General features: G+C 54.0%; 1 protein-coding gene across 1 annotated transcript in view; it reads right to left on the bottom strand.

Moving 5' to 3' along the window:
- Positions 1 to 4,477: 4,477 nt before the first annotated feature.
- PWWP2B (PWWP domain containing 2B) overlaps positions 4,478 to 19,445 on the bottom strand; it is a 53,598-nt gene continuing 38,630 nt past the window's right edge. Inside the window, exon 4 of the mRNA XM_074908022.1 lies at positions 4,478 to 5,070. The gene's annotated coding sequence lies outside the window, so the exon portion shown is untranslated. The remainder of the gene's footprint in view (positions 5,071 to 19,445) is intronic.

The raw sequence follows: 19,445 nt of genomic DNA, 5'->3' as shown, positions 1-19,445 counted from the left end.
AAGCTGCCCCCGCAGCGCTCTGGAGCCCTCCCCCTGCGGCTGAGTGCGACGGTGTCGATAAAGGAATGTGGACATTTTAGATCAGGCCTAGACACACCAGGGATGGAGCTGTTCATCACTTTTCCTTCTCATTTTGCAAATATTTTTTTTTTTCAGGTCAAGTTTGACAAAGCTGTTAACAATTCCATGGTTTCCAACAGAAAGCCTGTCTTTACATTACACTATTTTGCTTACTGGCCATATGCCTGATAAGACAGCGTCCTTTCTACACAAAGACAACTCGCCTTCTACTTGCTTGAACAGCACGTGCAGATTTAAACTTCTTCAGAGCGCGGCCAGCCAGCTCCCTGCAAGCCTCCTGGGCGGGGAGGACATGTCCCCGCAGGGGCCATCGCAGGGGCTGTGAGCTCCACCGGGCACTGGGAGCGTTTGCTCCACGGCTGTGGGGCAGCGCTGGGCGGGCCGGGGGCTGTGGCAGGGCTTTGCTCCAGAGCCACTCCGGCCCTTCCTCGGACAGCAGAGGGACCCTCGGACGGTCCACGAGTGCGATGGACCCCGACCCCACGGGCTGCCCCGGGCGCTGTGGGCAGGGGGACGCGGGGGCTGGCGTGCCAGGGCTGCAGGAGCCGTGTGTGCCTCGGAGTTTGCCGAAACGCTTTGGGGAGCAAGGATGCAAATTCCCTGGCAGGAGAACCACTCCGAGAGCCTTCCCAGCAGTGTGGGAAGCTGCACACACGGGCTCTGCTCCTTGATGGAGATCTGAGCCAAACGGAGCCAAAAGGTCTGACGAGACACCTTTGATCTGGAGAGAGGCTCCGCTGGCGGCTCGAGGGGGCCAGGGGCCAGGACACCCGTGTCCGCCCTCGCACAGAGGCTGGACCTCTGCCTCTCAAGGGGATCAGTGGCTCCTTTGCTGTGGTGTTGTCTCAGGCAGGCCCTGGGCTCACGGAGGTCAGCCAGGGACATGAAGGGGAGCGGGAACGGGGGAGTTCAAACCCCTGCGCACGCAAGGGCGAAGGCGTAACTCGGGGAGACGGGCGGCTCCAGGCACTGCCCTGAAACGGGGCTTTTCTGGGGGTACATGTGTCCTTTACTCTACAAACACCCAGATTCTCATGATGGATATACCAAAAGCTATCAGAAAAATAAGCAGAATGGTATAGTAAGGTTAATATTGTCAGCAGATTTGACACAGAATTAGAAGAGATAATTTTTTTACATTTTAAGCATGAAATTTTTAATAACTATTTCTTGCTTGTTTGCTCCATCAAATGGTGCCTTTCCGCCCTGCCCGGCAGGCCCCTGCAATTGAGGTGGCAGAGGGTTCAGCCAGATGGAAGCTAGAGCTCAGTGTCCATCTCGGGGGGGGCAGAAGGGCCTTGGCACCACCCCGACGCTGTCTCCAGCCCCGGCACTGGGGGGGCTGCTGCAGGGCCCAGGCAGCTCCCCCCGAGGAGAGGAGCTAGGAGGGAATTACCAAAACCTCTTTGATTTTAAGGAAGCTGAACGCGGTCAGCACAGCAAAACGCGTCCTGGTTCAAAGGCTCTGCCTGCTCTCAGGGCAGACACCAGCCTCAGCCTCGGACCGCAGCGCCCGGGATTAAAACGGGCTCCACGCGGGGGGGAACACGCAGCTACCCCCAGAAACGGCATTTTATCGCTGCACACAGAGCGACAGAGAGGGGGGGAGACACTGAAAATGTCACTGAACACAAGGAATTTCTGCATAATACTCCACTTTATCTTGCCATTTATTATGTTGCTACATATGTAGAAGACAGGTTTTTTGTTCTTTGGGTCAGAAACCATCTTTGCAGTCCGCACGCATACAAGGGCTGGCAGGCAGGAATCAAAGCTGTTGTGATATAGGACTCCAATACTAATCAGGAGATTTCCACAGCCCCTTAGACAGACAGTCGGATGAGAACACAACCCACCTGGAAACGCCGTGTCCAGAGAACACTCGGGCTCCGTGTAAGAAATCACAACCAACCAGCCAGGAACGGGGCCCGGGTGCCTGAACCTGCATTTGTATCGCCTGTCACAAGACGAAGTGGCAGCAGCGGTGGCGGCCGCCCTGGAGCAGCCCAGCAGAAGGACGATGCTTCCGAGCGAGAGGGGGCTCTGCCCGGGGGCGCAGGGGGTGACCCACAGGCAGGGTTTGCCAGAGCTCTGGCCCACAGCCACTGCCGCGACGGGTCCCTGAAATGAGCTGATACGCCACCAAATTACCCTCCCAAAGGCACTTTTTCTGTCAAGGGACTTCTGAATAATTCATTAGCTGCCATAAACGAGAAAACCCCCACCCTGAATTGGCAGCTACCCTCATCCTGTTCAGCTGTTTCACTGCACTTCTCACCAAAAAACCAAAAAATTACCATGCTTTTAATTTCAAACACAATCAATGGGAAATATCGGTCCATACAGTCCAAGGTTCATCACTTTCAGGCAACTGCTCATAAATATTCATTAGAGAATTAAAGAGCTATTAACAAGGGTAACTGTTGAGGAGCATTCATTAACTGTCTTCCACAAGAAATGAAATTTGCATTTTTCGGTGTGGAAATCCACTTTGTGAAATGGCACCTTGCATGACAATAAAATGTGAGCCAAAACCTGATGCAAAGGCAAGAAACGGCCCTTTGTGACGCAGGACGCTGTGGATGGTGCAGAGCCTGGCTGTGGAGTGGCCAAAGGACACTTCCCGTGACCCTGCCTCGCCCCAGGCGCCTTCCCCCGCCCCAGCGCCACGGCCCGCCTCTCCCCACGCCGGGGCGCAGACACTCACCTCCTTTTAGTAGCCGTGATTCATCCTGATTTGCATATCATGGTCACTGCCTCCACATTTCCTCTAATTAATTCCCCAGAAAGACGCTTCCCCCTGCAGTGCTGTATAATTAAAAGGTTTGTTCACATTCACGGCAGCACGAGGCTGGTGTCCCCGTCGGGACGGGGTGCCGTGGCACACACCCGGCCGTGGCTGCCCCCACGGGCAGCTCCCCCCTGCCCGCGCAGGAGGACGGGGGTCGGGCATTTCGCACTGGGGGGCTCTCCCGCTGTGCTCAGGGGGTGTGTGACCATCTTACACCTGGGCCTGGCAGGCGCTGTCACACCGGCGATACCTACCTGTTCCCTGAGTCACCCGCAGGAGAGGGGTAGGGGCTCCACGGACTTTAGCGAAGAAAACCAGGCAAGGCAGGGTCTCGGAGGAAAGCCATCATTTCGGGGTCAGTGAAAGCAAACGAAGAGGGCAGGCTCTGCCGTTGGGGGCTGCACGCCAGCCTCTGCAGTAAGAGCTCCGCGCGTGGCGGCCCAACGGCACCGTCCAGACAAACAGCCCCGCTCTGAGGGCGCTGCTTTCCCCACAGCTGAAGCATTTCCGTCTGGAAACGCATAAGGGAATCCCAGGGGAAGATCTACTACGTAAAGCAATTATTTCTCAGCCTGAAAGGCAAGAGAGTAATCGCATCCCCTAATGTCCCTCCAAAACCATAACTCAATAATTAATATTTGTTCTTTGGCATTTGTAAAATAACGGCACCTTAAGTCGGGGAACCCAGAGCTGCTCGATGTTCCCCTCATCTGGGATCATGCGTAATACAAGAGTTTTTACCCAACAGATGAGTAGCTACTGGATTTTAGCCTGGGATTCCCAGAGCCCTGTGAGTCCAAGGGGTCCACAAAATGCAACCAAAGAAAACAGGACGGTTCTCTGCAGCCTGGAATTCACTTGACGCCGAAGGAGAACTCCTAGGGATCCGTACAAGGAAAGAAACACTAAAAGCCAACACAAGAGGTGGTGCTTTTGCTGTAAGGGTTATTTGATGGTGCAGACCACTGCCTTGGGATGGGAGAGAAATAGTGTCGGAAAGATTTCCCTTTCCCGGGTCTGAATCATTGTGGTGGCCTTTCCTGGAGGAAGAAAAGATCTGCTGAGCACTGCCTGACTACTACAAGTCCTGTGCAATACTGAAGTCCCATTCTGCTGCCATCAAATTAGCTGTAAGTTATTTTGTCAAGCCTCTGAATGGGCATATTTAAAACTGCAAACTAACCATGGCCAGAAACTCTCAAATTATATTTCTCTGTAAAACCACAGCAAGCTATATATGTGTAAATATATAGATATATGCATACACACACACACAAGCCTTTTTTTTTTAAATAATGTCTGCTACTGTTGTGCAGTGTGTGCTCTCTGTCAGCGTTTCACAAAATGTCCCTCATGCAGAGGACGTGGGCTGATGAAAGGCAGCAGCCACAGCCGTGATCTTCCCTCTCAGGCCACCCCTGGGCCACGTGTGTCCCCTCCTGGGCAGGTGGCTTGTGCTCAGCTGTGCCAGGCTCCAGCGAGGATCCGCTGCGCCGCACGGCCCCGCTCCACCAGGACCTGCCGGGCCCCGGGCCCTGGGAAATAAGTGAATACAGGCATTCCTCCTCCTCCTCGCAGGCGAGCACAGAGAAGCATCAATATACATACACACATATGTTTTGGTCAAAATTGCATCTTTCTTTATTCAGGTTTTTCAGAGATAAGTTTCAAGCCTACATGCTTTCAGCGTAAACCTCCCTAATGTATGAGTAAGTCAAAGCCCTCGAACAAAGGCCGGCAGCAAACAGGATGCTGAGACTTTATCTGAAGTCATGAAATTACAAAACGTTTTCTGACTCTGAGGAATGATTCATGATTTTTACGTTTTTGGGCAGACCTTTTTGGTTAGTCACCGACATGGTTTCTGTGACAGATTACACTCTCGGAGCCTTTGGCTCCCATTTCTAAATCCAGACTTTGAAACTTCATCCCTGAATCACACATATGACCTATGGAGCTCCTTTTTTTTTTTTTTTTTTTTTTTTTTCCCTCTCTCTGAAGATGGTGTTAATCTCTATCTGGTTTTAGCTAGCAGAAAAACCTGAGACTTGGGGTGACGTTCTCCTCTGTCCCAAGGCACTGTCAGTGGCCCTTGCTGGGACGCTCTGGCAGGGCAGAGACGCGGCTCCTGCTGCCGGACGTTGCACGTTTCCTCCAGGCATTGCACTCTCCCAGCCTTTTTGCTGCATCTAAGATCACTACAAAACACAAACATAAACGCTGGGATTAAATTAAATCAGAGAGAAGGTAACATTCAGAGTTAGCTTCATTGAATCTAAAGTTTTAAAGAACTATGCATCAAAGACATCGAAACTAAAGAGTGTTTTGCAAGTGTACACCACGAGCCCCTCAGTCAGCAACAGGGACACCAGGAATTGGGGAGACCCCGGCGCTCCGAGCAGGCGGCCCCAGTGCTCGGGAGCACCAGCCACCACTCCTGATGCCCACCAGTCCTCGCTGTGTTCCAAGGGTTAATTTTTGATCACGACATCTCACCAATAACGCCCCCGGCGTAAGAGCTGGTGTGTGTAACTTTGCCGTGCGGAACTGTGACGCTGCCATCACGATTTGTCACGCTTTACGGAAAGTTGTGGCATTCACAGTGATTTAATCTGTCCTTTGGCTCCCCAGGGAGCGATGCCAGAGGTAATCCACACTTCGATGTAGAGGGTACCTGAGAAAACCTGGTTGGTTGTGAGCAGAAATCTAGCAAATCTAAAGGTATAAATTAAATTATTAAAGAAAAACTCAAGTTGTCACCAGACAATGTGAGAGACTCACCCCAGACCAGAGAGCAAGATCCAAGTTAATGAATTTAAAATACAGCCTTTGGAGGTGAAGGTCTCTGTGGGGCTGTTACGGTGTGGCTGTGATGCTGCCGCTCGGGACAGAACCCCCTTGCAGGTGAGTGTTAGATGGCCCAAGGTACAGGCGGGGGGCAACAGCCACCAAAGACTCCTTCAGGGAGGAACCCCCCCCGCCACCTCACGGCGGGCAATGCTGCTCTAACCTTCACAACACACGCAGCGGAGGAGGAACCATTCGAGGAGTATTTTATTCCTGACTATTTAAACAAGAGTACTCACAGTCTACTTCCAATTAGGTTTTGTTATTAAGGTGTTATCTGATGTGGAAAGAGACTCATATGAAAACATGCCAGAATGGAGAATCTGAGAGCTGAGACCTTTCACAAGGGGCAGCCGTCGCCTGGCGTGAGCAGCACCCGCGGCCTCTCCCCACACTGGCTTTCTGCCTCTTCTCTGCTCTTCTACACCCTCAGGGACGGCCGTGTCCTGGGGCGAGGGACGGGCCGGGGCGGCCGTGAGCCTCCCGGTGCTACAGGCAGGGCTCACACACACGCTGGTGTTCTGCAGCTCACGATTTCTGACCACAGTTTCTAGTCTGTGTACGAGCTGGTAGCAGAGCGCCACGGTTCAACTGGCACGTGCTGGCTTACACTTAGCAATTCATTCGGGAAACACTTTCTTAGTTTTCTGAAGACTCACTACATTTAAAAGTCTTAATTTCCCTAAATGTCATACATTTTGTCCCTGAATAAACCCCTGAATGTCAAAAAATACTAATAGCCTTTATTTGTGAAAAAATTATGCAAATCCTGTAGCCAAACCAATCCTTTTTTTTTTCTTGTAAATAAAAGTGGGAATTGAAAGCTCTTCACGGTGACTAATGGCAAGTACATTTGATGCTGCATGTTAAATGAAGCACAGAGGAATATGTGGGCTCTTGGGTTTTCTCCTTCCTTTTGCTGCCGAGATTTCCAAAAACAGTTTTTGATGTCCAGAAGCAGAGGCAGCGAGGTGCCAGCAGCAAACCAGTTAACGTACTGGTAGTGCTGGGACACACACGCCGAGCAAACACAGTTCTGTTTTCACAAGGGAAGGCAAAGCAAATACACCAAAACTGTTTACACAATAGAGAAGGGAGGGGAATATCTCCATTATCAACTAGTCATTTTTCCAGACAAAGAAGTCTCTTCTGCAGCGCACTAATCCTCTTATGCACCAACCATCTATAATTGACACTTCTCAATTATACACCTACAGAAGCACAAGGTTATTTCTTGTTCAGCTGGTTTTCAAGCCAGTGTGCCTGCTTTCCACATTTTCCATTACTCCACTCCTTACATACTGCTAATGCCTCTGATAGGAAATTACACACACTCTAATTAGGGCCGGCCGGGCCTGTCTGCGCGGCTCCCCCCGCCCTGCCAGGCTGCGCAGGCATCAGCGAAAATTCCTCTGCGTTACCCAGGCGTGCCCTCCCCGTCCAGAAGTCAGCGCGAGTCCTTCCCGCGGCGCAGGGACCCCAGCACCAGGTCCTGCCTCAGCCCCCGCCAGGAAGCCACGACACCTGGGTGTCTTTGGGGCTCCAGCTCCCAAACGCCCAGCTCGTAGGGGTTCTGCATCACTCTCATGTCCCTTGCATGAGAGGGGGGTTAAAAACAGGTTTGAATTTTGCACCACGGAATGCCCAGTGTCCCGCGCGGTCCCGACGCGGCAGCGAGCCCCGGCAGCACCCTGCCCCGCGCGGCCTGCGGCGCCTGGCCGGGGGAGCCCGGCTTTGTGGCACTGTGACAAAAAAGACCCAGTGCTACTTGCGGAACAAACACCAGGTTAAAATCCTTTTAGCAAAGGCGGCAGTTCTGCCCCGGCCTGGGAGCTCCCCGCGGGTTCCCCAGGCGCCGGCGCTGCGCATGGAGGGACGGAGTGACGCTGTCCCTCGCACAACTGTGGACATTATCTCACACACTTCGTGCTTTCCCATTTTTCCTGGTGCGCTTTCACGCGCCAAGGGGCGAACAAGCACACGCAGCAGTATGAGCCCGTTCGCTCTCTGCAGAGAAGCTGGGATGGACGGGGAGCTGGGGCGCGGGCAGGCGACACGGCGCAGCTGACGGGGGCAGAGCGGGCTCCTCGGCAGAGCAGCGTCCCAGCGCCGCCCGGCTCCCGGGTCTCGCTTTGGGCTTTGTCTGGCCTTGGGGCGCTGGGTTTTGGCCCAGGCTCACCAAAGCTCAGCAGCAGCCAAGGCGCCGGTGCGAGGCCTCGCTCACCTCCTGCAGGACTGGTGCTGGGACAGTGAGCGCTGAGGGGGTAGAAATTCATTTCTCTGAGTGTGTTACTGGTGGTTTGAACAAAAAATAAAGTCAGTGCAACTGAACCAGGAGATAGTCCTAATAAATGTTCTGTGCTCTGTGAGTGGCCTGGAACTGGGCTCAGCCAGGACGGGTAAAAGCCACTGAAACAGCTTATTCACCCTTTTCCCCAGGCCTGCACACACACAGAGCTGAACTCTGCTTTCATCAGAGGATTTATACATGTTCCTCCTATCATCAACAGAAATCAAGGGGCTCATTACTTATAAAGGCACTGAGCTGCACTGTGTGCAACAGACCCGCGTTGGCTTAAGGAGCCCAAGGGTTATTTTTAGACCCATTTATACGTCTCTCCCTTTAATCTCTCCTCGTTTAATCTGTTTTTGCACTCTGTTCTGACACTAGCGATAGGCAAAAAAATAATCAGTTTTAAAAAACCCAATCCCCAAACCCCAACACCGCCTGTTACTGACCACAGCAAGTGCAAACGCAGACATGGAGGAAACTATTTATAGCTCAGATAAACAAGGCAGAGGTTTTGCTTAACAAAAGGAAATGGAAAAATAACACTCAGACACAGACCTTGAACGCATTGCCCTTGCCTGGGCTCGGGAAGGCTGGCGGGTCCCCGCTGTCCCTGCAGCCCACAGAGCGGGGACAGGGACGGGGATGTGGGCGCTGCTGGCCCGCAGCCGGGGTCTGGGCTGTCCAGGGAGTTTCTGGTTTCACACAAAGGCTGAGTGGGCATTTTGTTTCTGCCCCAAAGAGCAGGTGGGAGAAGAGAAGGCTGTCCTGCCCCAGCCCGCAGAGCATCACCGCTTCGTGACTCAGAGGGCTCCAACCTGCCTTCGGCAGGGACTCCGGGGAGGGGGCCCGGGGCATTGTTTGGCCAGACTAGCGGGAACAAAGGTAAAACACATAGAGCACAGCTCTGTGTCACATCAACTCTGAACAGCTCTGACTGCATTAAGTAGAACTAATCCAGCTGAGTTTTCCAGGGAGGAGGAAAACACAGCAAATACGTAGCGACCCGGGGTCTCCCACGGATTCTCTGCCCTCGGACTTCTGGAGTTGAGGGTTTTTACTTTATCCCCAGTTTTGCATCAAAGAGGCCCAAAGAGGCTGTCGCTGGGGAGCAGGGTCTGCCTAAGGGGGGTCCGTGGGAAGGGCAGCCCCAGGGCCCATGGCATGGCCCAGAGGGCAGGCGCAGGGCGGTGGGTGGGGGACAGCCATAGGGGTGGCTGTGGCCCCGGGGGGGTCCCGGACTCTCCCCCGGACGCCGGCTGCAGCCCCCCCGGGAGCCCGGTTTTCACTGACGAGCCGACGCCTTCCCGTTTTCTCAGCCTGCTTGAAGCCAGCATGAACCGAGGCAGAGGGTTAATCCCTGAATTTCAGGCCCAGGAAACAAGGCTGTGCTAATTCTTTCCTGTAGATTTGCTAATTTGATTTTTCTTTTCATGAGACATCAAAGCACAACCTCCAGAGGAGAACTTCCTAATCAGCAAAGAGAAAAGGAAATCACTTACTTAGTGGGAAGGATGTAGACATACCAAAGGGAAACATTTCCATATTCTTTTTATAGCTACGAAAAACAACTTTAAAGAGTGAGTCCCCTAAAATCTATTTCTATCGCAAAGAAATGTAGCTTTGGGATCCTTCTGTGTAGTCGCCTTGTTCTCTTACCTCTAAATGAGAACATCAATGAGATGAGGTGAACCGGAACATCTTTTACTTGTTCAAAATATTTTACATTATTGATTGAAAGAGGAGAAGCCAGGAGGAAACAAAGTGCTCGTGAAGAGTGCAAAGCCAATCCTTAGATTTAATCTCCTGAGCACTGAGTCACTCCTGCAGTTTCTATGTGGCCTGTGAACATTTCTTGATCTCCCTAATTCCAAAGAAATCCAAGCTCAGACCCCCAGGATCCCACCACTGTACACAAAAGCCAGCCTGCAGCACAGGGCAAAGCATTGGCCAGAGAAGTCTCCAGCGGAAACCACAACCTAATTATATCAGCAGTGATAAAAAAATTGTATATAGTAAATCTATTGAAGAATCTTTCCTTGCTAACAAACATCTGCTCTTGCTGTGGACGTAGCAGTCCAGCTACTTGTTGCTGGACCCGGGGACTGCCAGAAGATTTCAGATGTAGTCCAAAAACTGAATTTTAGCACCAACTAAAGCTCTCACCATAGCCACAGAAAAGATAAAAAAAAGCCCTGGGGCTGTCCGAGGACAGAAGTGAGGCCAAGCGACTCATTACTGTATTAATTCTGCACAGGAGCCAAGGAGGATGCTGGAGCTGCGCTACCCTTACTCCTTCCCCAGCGGGCCCCGGCACAAAGCAGTAAAAACCATCAAATCTTGTTCCATTTTCTAGAGGTCAGAACGAGCCATTTTCCAGTTTTCCGCAGTGTTTTATACCTTCAGATTTTACCTTCTCCATTTGAAAAGCTCCAGAAGCTGGCCTGCTGGCGAGCCAGCCCCGGCGCACCGGGCGCTGCAGGCACGGGGCTGTGGGGACCCGGGGGTGCCCGTCCCCTGCCCCAGCCCCCCCAGAGCCACGGCACCAGGGCTCGGGCAGCCGGCGGGACCCCGCAGCCCTGCATGCCAGGCTGCAGCCCCGGCCCCGCGCCAGCCCCAGGTTCATCCTGCCTCTGTCTTTTGGCAGGCTGCCGGGGCCTTGGGGCAGTGGTTGATAAATTCTGGGTGCTGCTGTGGTCTGGAAGCTGCTGGGACACATTTTAGCCTTGCGGAAATGCCTGTGACAGCCATAGATCTAAACTGGAGCTTTAAACTGGACTTTTCTCCCAGACCGGCAGCCTCCAGGGCCGCCCAGTCACCCCCGGTGGCTTTTCCCAGGGGGGGTGAGCGGGCCATGCACACCCCAAGATCTGGTGGTCCTCGGCACAGTGCGGGAGGACATCGAATTTACCTCTTCCTTTAAGACATCAATTTTCAAAGATTAAATTAGGGCTGCCTGATTTAAATGAGTAGGGGGAAAGGTGCTGTTGGCAGGGTGGTCCAAACCTGGCGGGAGTTGGGAGGCACCACCACGATCTGCTGGGAACGACCCAGCTGTTGGGTTGAAGCCGGCTCTGCCAGCCCCGCCACCTCAGGGGATGCTGCAGCTGCTTGTAATCTAAAATGCAGGAGGACGAGGGGACGATGCTTACAGGAAAGTCACACTGGATTTAACAGAGAATGAAACGTTTCTGAAGCAGGAGGTTCACCTGCAGAGCACTGTGTAGTTAATTACAAAAAGGTGACATTAATTTCTGCTTATTTTACAGCAATAGCATCTCTGTTGCTTTGAGACTGATCTCTACAAAAAACCTAAACTGCCTCTGCAACGCTTGCTAAGCTGAACGCTCATTCCAAACGCAAAATGCAGCTGTATAAATTACACATTATTTAGTGACTCATAAGAAAAACTGTTAACAGCGAGGGGTGGCTGAGAAAATAATTACACAAGAAATCCTGCAAACTGGAAACATTGCAGGACACTCCCAGCATAAATCTGAGGCCTAAAATGAATCTCAGCACCCCCAGGCGATTGCTGAAGGCGGGGGCAGCGGCTCGGGGCCGGACGGTTGGTGCAGGATGGGGCAAAGGCGGCGGCAGCAGCACCGGGGACCCTGCCGGGGCCTTCTGCACCCCGTCCCCCCCGCAGCCGCTGAGCGCCGGGACCGCGGGGCAGAGCTCCGGGCTGCAGGCACGAGGAGCCCTTCACCCTTGGAAGCCCAAAGCATGTTTGATTTCGGGGGTTCGTGACGCTCGCCCTCACCTCAGCAAAGGCAGTGCTGGGGGATGTGCTGGGGATGCCACCCGGGATGAGTTCAGTGCGCTTTACTTCAGCCTGGCACTTCGGGCAGGGCTGGGCTGACCACCAGCCACACTGGGGACGCTGTTGAATGCCCAAGCTTCCCCTTTATTTACCAAAATTTCTCCAAACTGCGTGTGAACTGCAGCTTCCCCAGGTGTCTCCTGGGTGTCTCCCTTCCATCACACTGGATAATAACAGCATGATGCTAAAAACCCCCAAAAGCCGAAGAGCTGGCAGGGCTGCGAGGTGCCCTTTCGCCCTCCTCAGCTGCTGTCTGGGCGAGCCAGTGTCCCCGCCGGGGTGACGAGGCCGTGCTAACCAACCCTTCTCCGCTCGGGACCTCCGAGGCCACCTGCTTTTCAGTCCCTGCTGCCCTGGGCACGGGAGGGTGGTCTGGGCAAGCACCGGGGCTGAGTGGCAAAAGGGAGAAAAAGGGAAAAAACCCCAAATAAATGGGTGGAAGAGGAGCCTGGGAACTGCTAACCCTGGCTTTGCCGTGCACGGGCAGCTGTGCTCCTCGCAGAGCGGGGCCGGGCTGCGGTGCTGGGCCACGGACCCCGGGCTGCCCCTGCTCCCGGCCCCTGGCTGCACCGTGCTGGGGACCCGGCCCCACGGCCACCCCCGGGGCTGCGGCCCGGCCACGGGGCCACTGCGAGCCCTGCCCCGGTCCGCGGCCGCTCCGAGGACAATTCCTGGGGAAACGGGAAGGCGGTTGGGTAAGGATCGCCGGCCCGGTGCCAACCCTCCGCCCCAGTGCCAGGCACGGCCCAGGCTGAGCCCCCCAGTCCCTCGCCCGGGGAAGGGCGATGCCGCTCGGAGAAACGGGGAAGAGGACTGATGACAGGCGGGGACACTGCAGAGAGGCGCTGCAGAGCTACCAGCCTCCTTGGCCTGGGGTAGCAGCACTCCCTAACGCAACCCTGCAGCTCAACATCTCGGCTTTAGCCTCGGCAATATCCCGATGCCATAGTCCATCAGGCCCGCGGGTGCCCTCTCCAGCGCCGCCCCCCCCGATGCCACACGTCCCGCTCTCCGTCCTCTTCCACACAGGATTAACGAGAAGAAAAGCAGCACCACCACCGTGGACCAGAAATGCACATTTGCTTTGGTTTCACCTCATCCTCCTCTCCCAAAAGGTGGTTTGATGTGTCACAGAGTTGTGGACGTACTAAGCTATAATTTCCTATGTCCAAGTTGGAAATTTTTATAGCTGCGCAGGGAATAGGGTGGACTGCAGACAAAAACAGAGAGCAAAGTCATTCTTTTCTTGTAACAAAAACAATGACTTCACTAAAAGTATAACACGCCATCTTTTCCTCTGTTGGGAAAGTCCCATTTAGACTCCAGCTACTTCCCAAATAAGCGAAAATAACCATGAGCAGGAGCAGGCTCGGGAGGGAGGGGAGGAGGATGGTTCCTCCAGGCGGGTGCAGAGGCTGCTCTGGGACGTGATCGCCCGCACAGCAGTTCCCCGGCAGTAAATACCGCAGAGGTGAGCGACCACAAATAACCACGCTGGGTTTTTTCCTTTTTCTCATTTCACTCACACCTGAAAGCAGCATCCCAACTCTTTTCCCTGGTCTTTAACATACGCCTTCACTAAGGGCCGGCTGCACTTTCAAAAGCCTGTGACCTGGGCTGCCTGAGCAAGAGGAGTTGACCGTTGGCCTTGGCTCCCCTGCCCGTCCCGCTCCATCCCCTGCCCGTCCCGCTCCATCCCCTGCCCGTCCCGCTCCATCCCCTGCCCGTCCCGCTCCATCCCCTGCCCGTCCTGCTCCATCCCCTGCCCGTCCTGCTCCATCCCCTGCCTGTCCTGCTCCATCCCCTGCCTGTCCCGCTCCATCCCCTGCCCGTCCCGCTCCATCCCCTGCCCGTCCTGCTCCATCCCCTGCCCGTCCCGCTCCATCCCCTGCCCATCCCGCTCCATCCCCTGCCCGTCCCGCTCCATCCCCTGCCTGTCCCGCTCCATCCCCTGCCTGTCCCGCTCCATCCCCTGCCCGTCCCGCTCCATCCCCTGCCCGTCCCGCTCCATCCCCTGCCCGTCCCGCTCCATCCCCTGCCCGTCCTGCTCCATCCCCTGCCCATGCTGCCCAGCGTGCCAGAGAAGCCTGGAGCCATCACACCAGCTTTTGGTGCTGGTTATCCAAGCCACCCTCACAAACTGCCTGTGTGTTACGGTGATTACCCGCCTTTGGAAATAATTCAAAGGAAAGATCAAGCCATGGGGTGTGACCCTGCACGGGCACGTCTCGATTCCCTTGGCGGCCCTGGGTGGTGCCTGGCGGGAACCAGCCTGCCCTCACCTCTGCGCTGAAGCCCCTGGAAGGCGTCCCACCGAGCTGGTGAGGCACTGGGGGAGCTCTGGATACACTGGGAGCACTGGGTGGAGATGCACTGGGTGCCCTGACGGTGCGGGTGCTGGGGAGGGGCTGTGGTGGGCGAGGGGTGACAGCGGTGGCACCTCCCATTTCTGCGGGACTGGGGGAGACTGAGGAGGGGGGCGGGCTGGGCTGGAAGCTCCCTGCTGCCAGTCAAAGTGATTGCTGACAGAACGCGTCACAGTCAAAATGATTTATTTTTACTTTTCCCACCAGAAGCTTCATTGAAATGAGCTTAAAACTATTAAAAAAATTTCACAAAAATGCATTTGATTGAAGCTGCATTTTTCCAAAAATCCCCAACCACATCCTTCATAGGAAAAAAAAAATTCAATGAGCTCCAATTCAGTTTCATTATGAAAAACTTCTGTTTTCACTTTGTAGTAAGAAAAACATTGTTAGCATTTCCAATGGACTCCTGGCTTTGTTCATAGTTCATTACTATGATTATCTCCTTCTCTTACAACTCTCAATATTTGAGCTCACCTCCTAGCTGATAACACTCAGGCTCTGGGGCCAGCAGTTAAGATAAACCGGGGAGGTTGCAGGAGCGGCCGGGCTGAGGACTGCTCGCCCCACTGCTCAGGGGACAGCGGGCAGGACGCAGCCACCTGCGCCGTTCGGGAGCAGCCAGCGAGCTGCCACCGGGGCCTTCGGACAATTTTGTGCTGACACCTGGGTTCTCCGGGGAACCCTCGCAGGAATTTCCCTGTTGCCAGCCAGCAACGGGGTGGCCATCGCAGAGCAACCCGCATCGGCGCCGCAGCATCCCCCCATGCCACCCCCTGCGGCACCCGCTGCGCCGGGGCGATGCTCCAGCCGGCCGCGCCGCCCCGTCCTGGTGCAGGGCATCTGACCACTCAGACACAATTGGCCCGAGCTGCAGATGTTATAAATGGACACACAATGATCCAGCCAAAGTTCTTCTTTTTATTCTAGCCAACCTGTTTGTTTAAACCTTCTGCATAAATGAACTCCAGAGAGACACAATACCCTGCGAGAAGAACATTTCTTCTTTGGTTCTACATGTACCGGCCTTTCCATTTGTACTTGGCCTCTTGGAGAATACTGCTGTTAATTATTATTATTATTACTGGATCATGGAAAAAGTCTTGAAATTTAACCATTAAATTTAACTGAGAAAGAAGAGTAACCCAAAACCTTAGAAAATTACATGGATCTCCAGTGCAACTCTTTAAGACTTATTAAAAAAAATCTACTTAAAACCACATTATACTCTCTTAACTTGTTTGATCTCTTAATTCAATTGGTTTGTCCTTGGAAATCAATCCACCCCAAAGAAAATACAGTTGTATTTCACATGTCTAATGAAGAATCTGTGAATAAAAGTAATTATCAAGGCCACCAGCCAGGTGGAAAATTCTGTTCTTATTATCTCTGCGGTGAAAGCTGAAGCATCAAACACATTCAGATACATGAGAAATTCACCCCTGTTATGTTTAATCCTCTCAGTGGTGGAGTCACATGCCAGAGAACTCTCAAAGGTCCCACTGGTGTAGTTGCCCCCCTCGGCGGAGCAACGGCGCCGACTTCACCGACACAAAGCACATTCTCTGCCTGTATTGCATTTACAGCCCAGTATGAAAACTGCCCTCAGGATCTATCACCAGCCAACGTTTGCAGCACAAGTACTTCAGGTATCACTAAAAAACATCAAAGAAAACCTCCCTGAACCTCCCCAGATCCCGCTGCCTACTGCGACCACAAGTGAGGGAAGTGGTGCTGGGGCGGGCGTTGAGCGTGGGGCTTGTATTGAATCACAGAATGACAGAACCACCGAGGTTGGAAAAGCCCTGGCAGCTCCTCCAGCCCAACCATGACCCTCCCCCTGACCGTTCCCAACTCCCCCAGATCCCTCAGCGCTGGCTCAGCCCGACTCTTCAACCCCCCCAGGGATCCCGGGGACTCCCCCCTGCCCTGGGCAGCCCATTCCAACGCCCAACAGCCCCTTCTGCACAGAAATCCTTCCTCAGAGCCAGCCTGACCCTGCCCTGGGCAGCTTGAGGCCATTCCCTCGGGGCCTGGCGCTGGGGCCTTGGCTCCAGAGACTCATCCCCCCTCTCTGCCCCCTCCTGGCAGGGAGTTGCAGAGGGCCAGGAGGTCTCCCCTCAGCCTCCTCCTCTCCACACCAAACCCCCAGGCTGAATTGCGAGGGCGATGGTGTTGGAGTCTGAGTGGACTCAAGCCCGAGCAGAGCGATGCCCAGGTGAAGACCTGAGGTCTGGGGAGCTGGAAGGAGACAACTGACTCAGAGGCTTCCCTGAAAGGAGGCCAGAGCTGACCCCTGCCAGGATCCTCACCATCAGGGACACACTTTTGACTGCCACTCCAGAGCAAAAAGAGGAATGAAAAGCCTAAAAAGCAAAGGACAAAGCCCCGCCGGTGGGGCAGGGGGGAAGCTCCCCAGCAGCCGCTGGGCTGGGTGACAGCTCCCGCGGTGTCTGCACGTCTGCGCCAGGGCACGGGGAGGGCTGGACAAGGCCAAGGGTTTAAGGCTCTACCGCACCAACTTGCCATTATTTTTGGATTATTCTTAAATTTTATGCATATTCATAATGTGGAATGAAGAGGTTCCCGCACTGAGCATGTGCTAAACAGAGCATGGGGGGATGATCACGTATGCTGGCAGCACACGGGACCAGGTGCCTCTTGTGTTTGTTTACACATATGACCAGTATAGAAAATTAATCATAAGGAAAGCAAACACTCCAGCCTCACATTCCCTGCACTGCTGAGCATTACTCTGGCTTTATTGCTAGAAAAATCTTTCTTTTGATGTCCTTTGAACATACGTCCTTTGAACTACAGTATTTTTGCTAACACTACTGGTCGCATCACGCTCCCGACAGCTGAGAAACGTGAGATTTAATTTCAGGCTGTGAGGGAAACTTTCCTTGCAAATCAGTGTGCTTTAAGCAAGAGATACCTGAAAACCATCTCGTAAAAATCAGGACCTCCAATTTTCCTCTTAAGCTTTCAATACTCTCATACATCTCAGCACACTGGCAATATTTAGAAATAGTTGTTGCAGCCACTGAAAATAAAAACCACAGCATATTTGGCCATCACATACACATGGCTAAATATAACACCTGGTGTAAAACGGCACCAAACAAGGTGGTTATGGCACGGGATAAAACCAAGAGAGAAATAAACCTTATCCATAAATAAATAAACAAGTAAATAAAAGGCAGGCACTTTCTTTCTCCAAGTCCCACAGACTATTTCAGAACAGACATTTCTGTGTGACTGCAGAATCTGCAGAGAAAATGAAAAGCGTGGGGTGACTGCTGGGCCCGGACCCCAGAGCCGTGCCCAGTCCCCACCGCTCCTCCTCGGCCAGAAGCAGAGGCTCTTCCTGAGAGCCTGAGAATTCCAAGTATTTTCCACCTGTACGGTGGCTCCCCAGCAGCAGCCGAGCACTTGGCTGATGCAGCCAACTGTGCTCAGGTCCTGCGACTGGGGGCCGGGAGCGTAGGGGCGTCCTGCTCGGCCGCGGGACCGGAGCGGGGAGCCGGGGCAGGGCCAGCACCCTCCTCCTCCACGGGCCCGGGGAAGCTTTTCCTCTGGGACCTGGTTCCTGAGCAGGACTCTGCCTCAGAGTGAGCAGTAACAGCATGTCGAGCATTGGTCTGGAGAGCAAAACTTGGTTTGTCTTCTTATGGGAAGACAACCCAATTAATTCTGTCGCTGCCGCAGAGGCACAGTTTGCTCATCCCTCTTACAGTGGGAGGACTTCTGTGACAGGCTTTGCATCGGGGCTGCATCAGGCACCAGAAACGCTCCCGGTGCTGGCAGCAGTTGCCAGAACTGACATTTCTGGTCGCAGTTGTGCCTGTGCAGATGCAGTTTCTAACCTCAGTCTCCTGCTCTGGGGAAAACACCTGGCAGCGACCGAGGGAGCAGCCTTGGAGGGTCTGTGAGCAACCACCAGCGTCAGGGAGCACCCGTGCAGGGAGCACCCTCACCCGCCCGAGAGCGTTTCCATTTTGCTGGGGGCAGCCGAGGCACGGAGACACTCAGACACCATCGGCACCAGAAGCTCAAAGCTGTCAGTGGCACCTACAGAGTATCTGTCACCGTGGATGGCAGCACCCAGTCCCTGCCTGGAGCTCCGAGCACCAGCCAGAACCCTGCCCCAACAAACCGACCACCTCCTCTCGGGTCATGAGTGCTCACGAGGAGGGTTTGCGAGGGCACGTGGGAAGCTCTGCCAGTGGGATGTGGTATTTAGACATCACACGTGTGGTACACACACACTCACAGAGAACAGCCACAGAACTCACCACCAACAAGCACCCGCCTCGGGGAGCTCAGGTCTGTGGGAGGAGACACCAGCTGTGGGGACGGGCTTTCCGTCTGCGTGTCCCCCCGTGCCCCCCGCAGCCTGCCTGCGTTTCAGAAATATCCTCAGATGAAGGAAAAAGAAACAGAAAGGCACTGGGGAAACAAAGCTGAGGGCTCCTCCACCGCCCTCCGAATCGGCCACGGAGTCACCTGATGGCAGTCGGACGCTGCTGGTGTTTCCAGGGGGGCTGTCACGTGTTCGTCCAGGGCTCCGCCAGTGGCAAAGCGTGGCCAAGTGCCCTGAGCACCCTCCTCACTGCAAACCTTACCCTCAGTAAATCTTCAAGCCACTTCTGTGCCATATATGTTGGTTATATTCTGTATTATTGAGGTCTTCCCCCAAAATGCTCCTCTAACAAGCACAGGAACGATAAATTGCAGAGGCAGAGATTTGCCTTTGAATGATAAGTTTTGAAAGAAAAATGTTGATCAGGCCGGATAACGATTTGTAATGGGGTCGGCTGTCAAACACCGGGAGCACAACTCTGCAGGACACAAACCGCTCCCCTCGGGTGAGCTCGGGTCACGCCTGGAAGGAGGTGAAACACCACAAGACATGTAAAGCATCCGAGGAAAATAAACCACCCCGAAACCCTGGTTTTGGCTATAACACTTGGTTGCTGCTTATGGGAACAGAGAGGGGCTGGTTTTTGGAGGACAGACAATTTCTAAGAAGTAATGGCTTTCCCTGTCCTAGTTTCTCTCTTCTAATCCCAGGTGGGTTTGTGCCGGGTATTTGGGGGAAGAGGGTTGCAATGACCTCCTGCAGGACAAGAGCATCCTCTGTCCCTCCCTCTCCCCCTGGAGACCCCCTCCTTATCCTCCTCCTTCTCCTCTTCCTCCTCCTCCTGTCCCTCTGTGCTGCCTCCAGCCCTGCACAGCTTCTCC

Source organism: Athene noctua, chromosome 5 (assembly GCF_965140245.1).
Source record: "Athene noctua chromosome 5, bAthNoc1.hap1.1, whole genome shotgun sequence".
Taxonomy (NCBI): domain Eukaryota; kingdom Metazoa; phylum Chordata; class Aves; order Strigiformes; family Strigidae; genus Athene; species Athene noctua.
The sequence above is the reverse complement of the archived record's forward strand: the minus strand, read 5'-3'. Positions and strand labels throughout refer to the sequence as shown.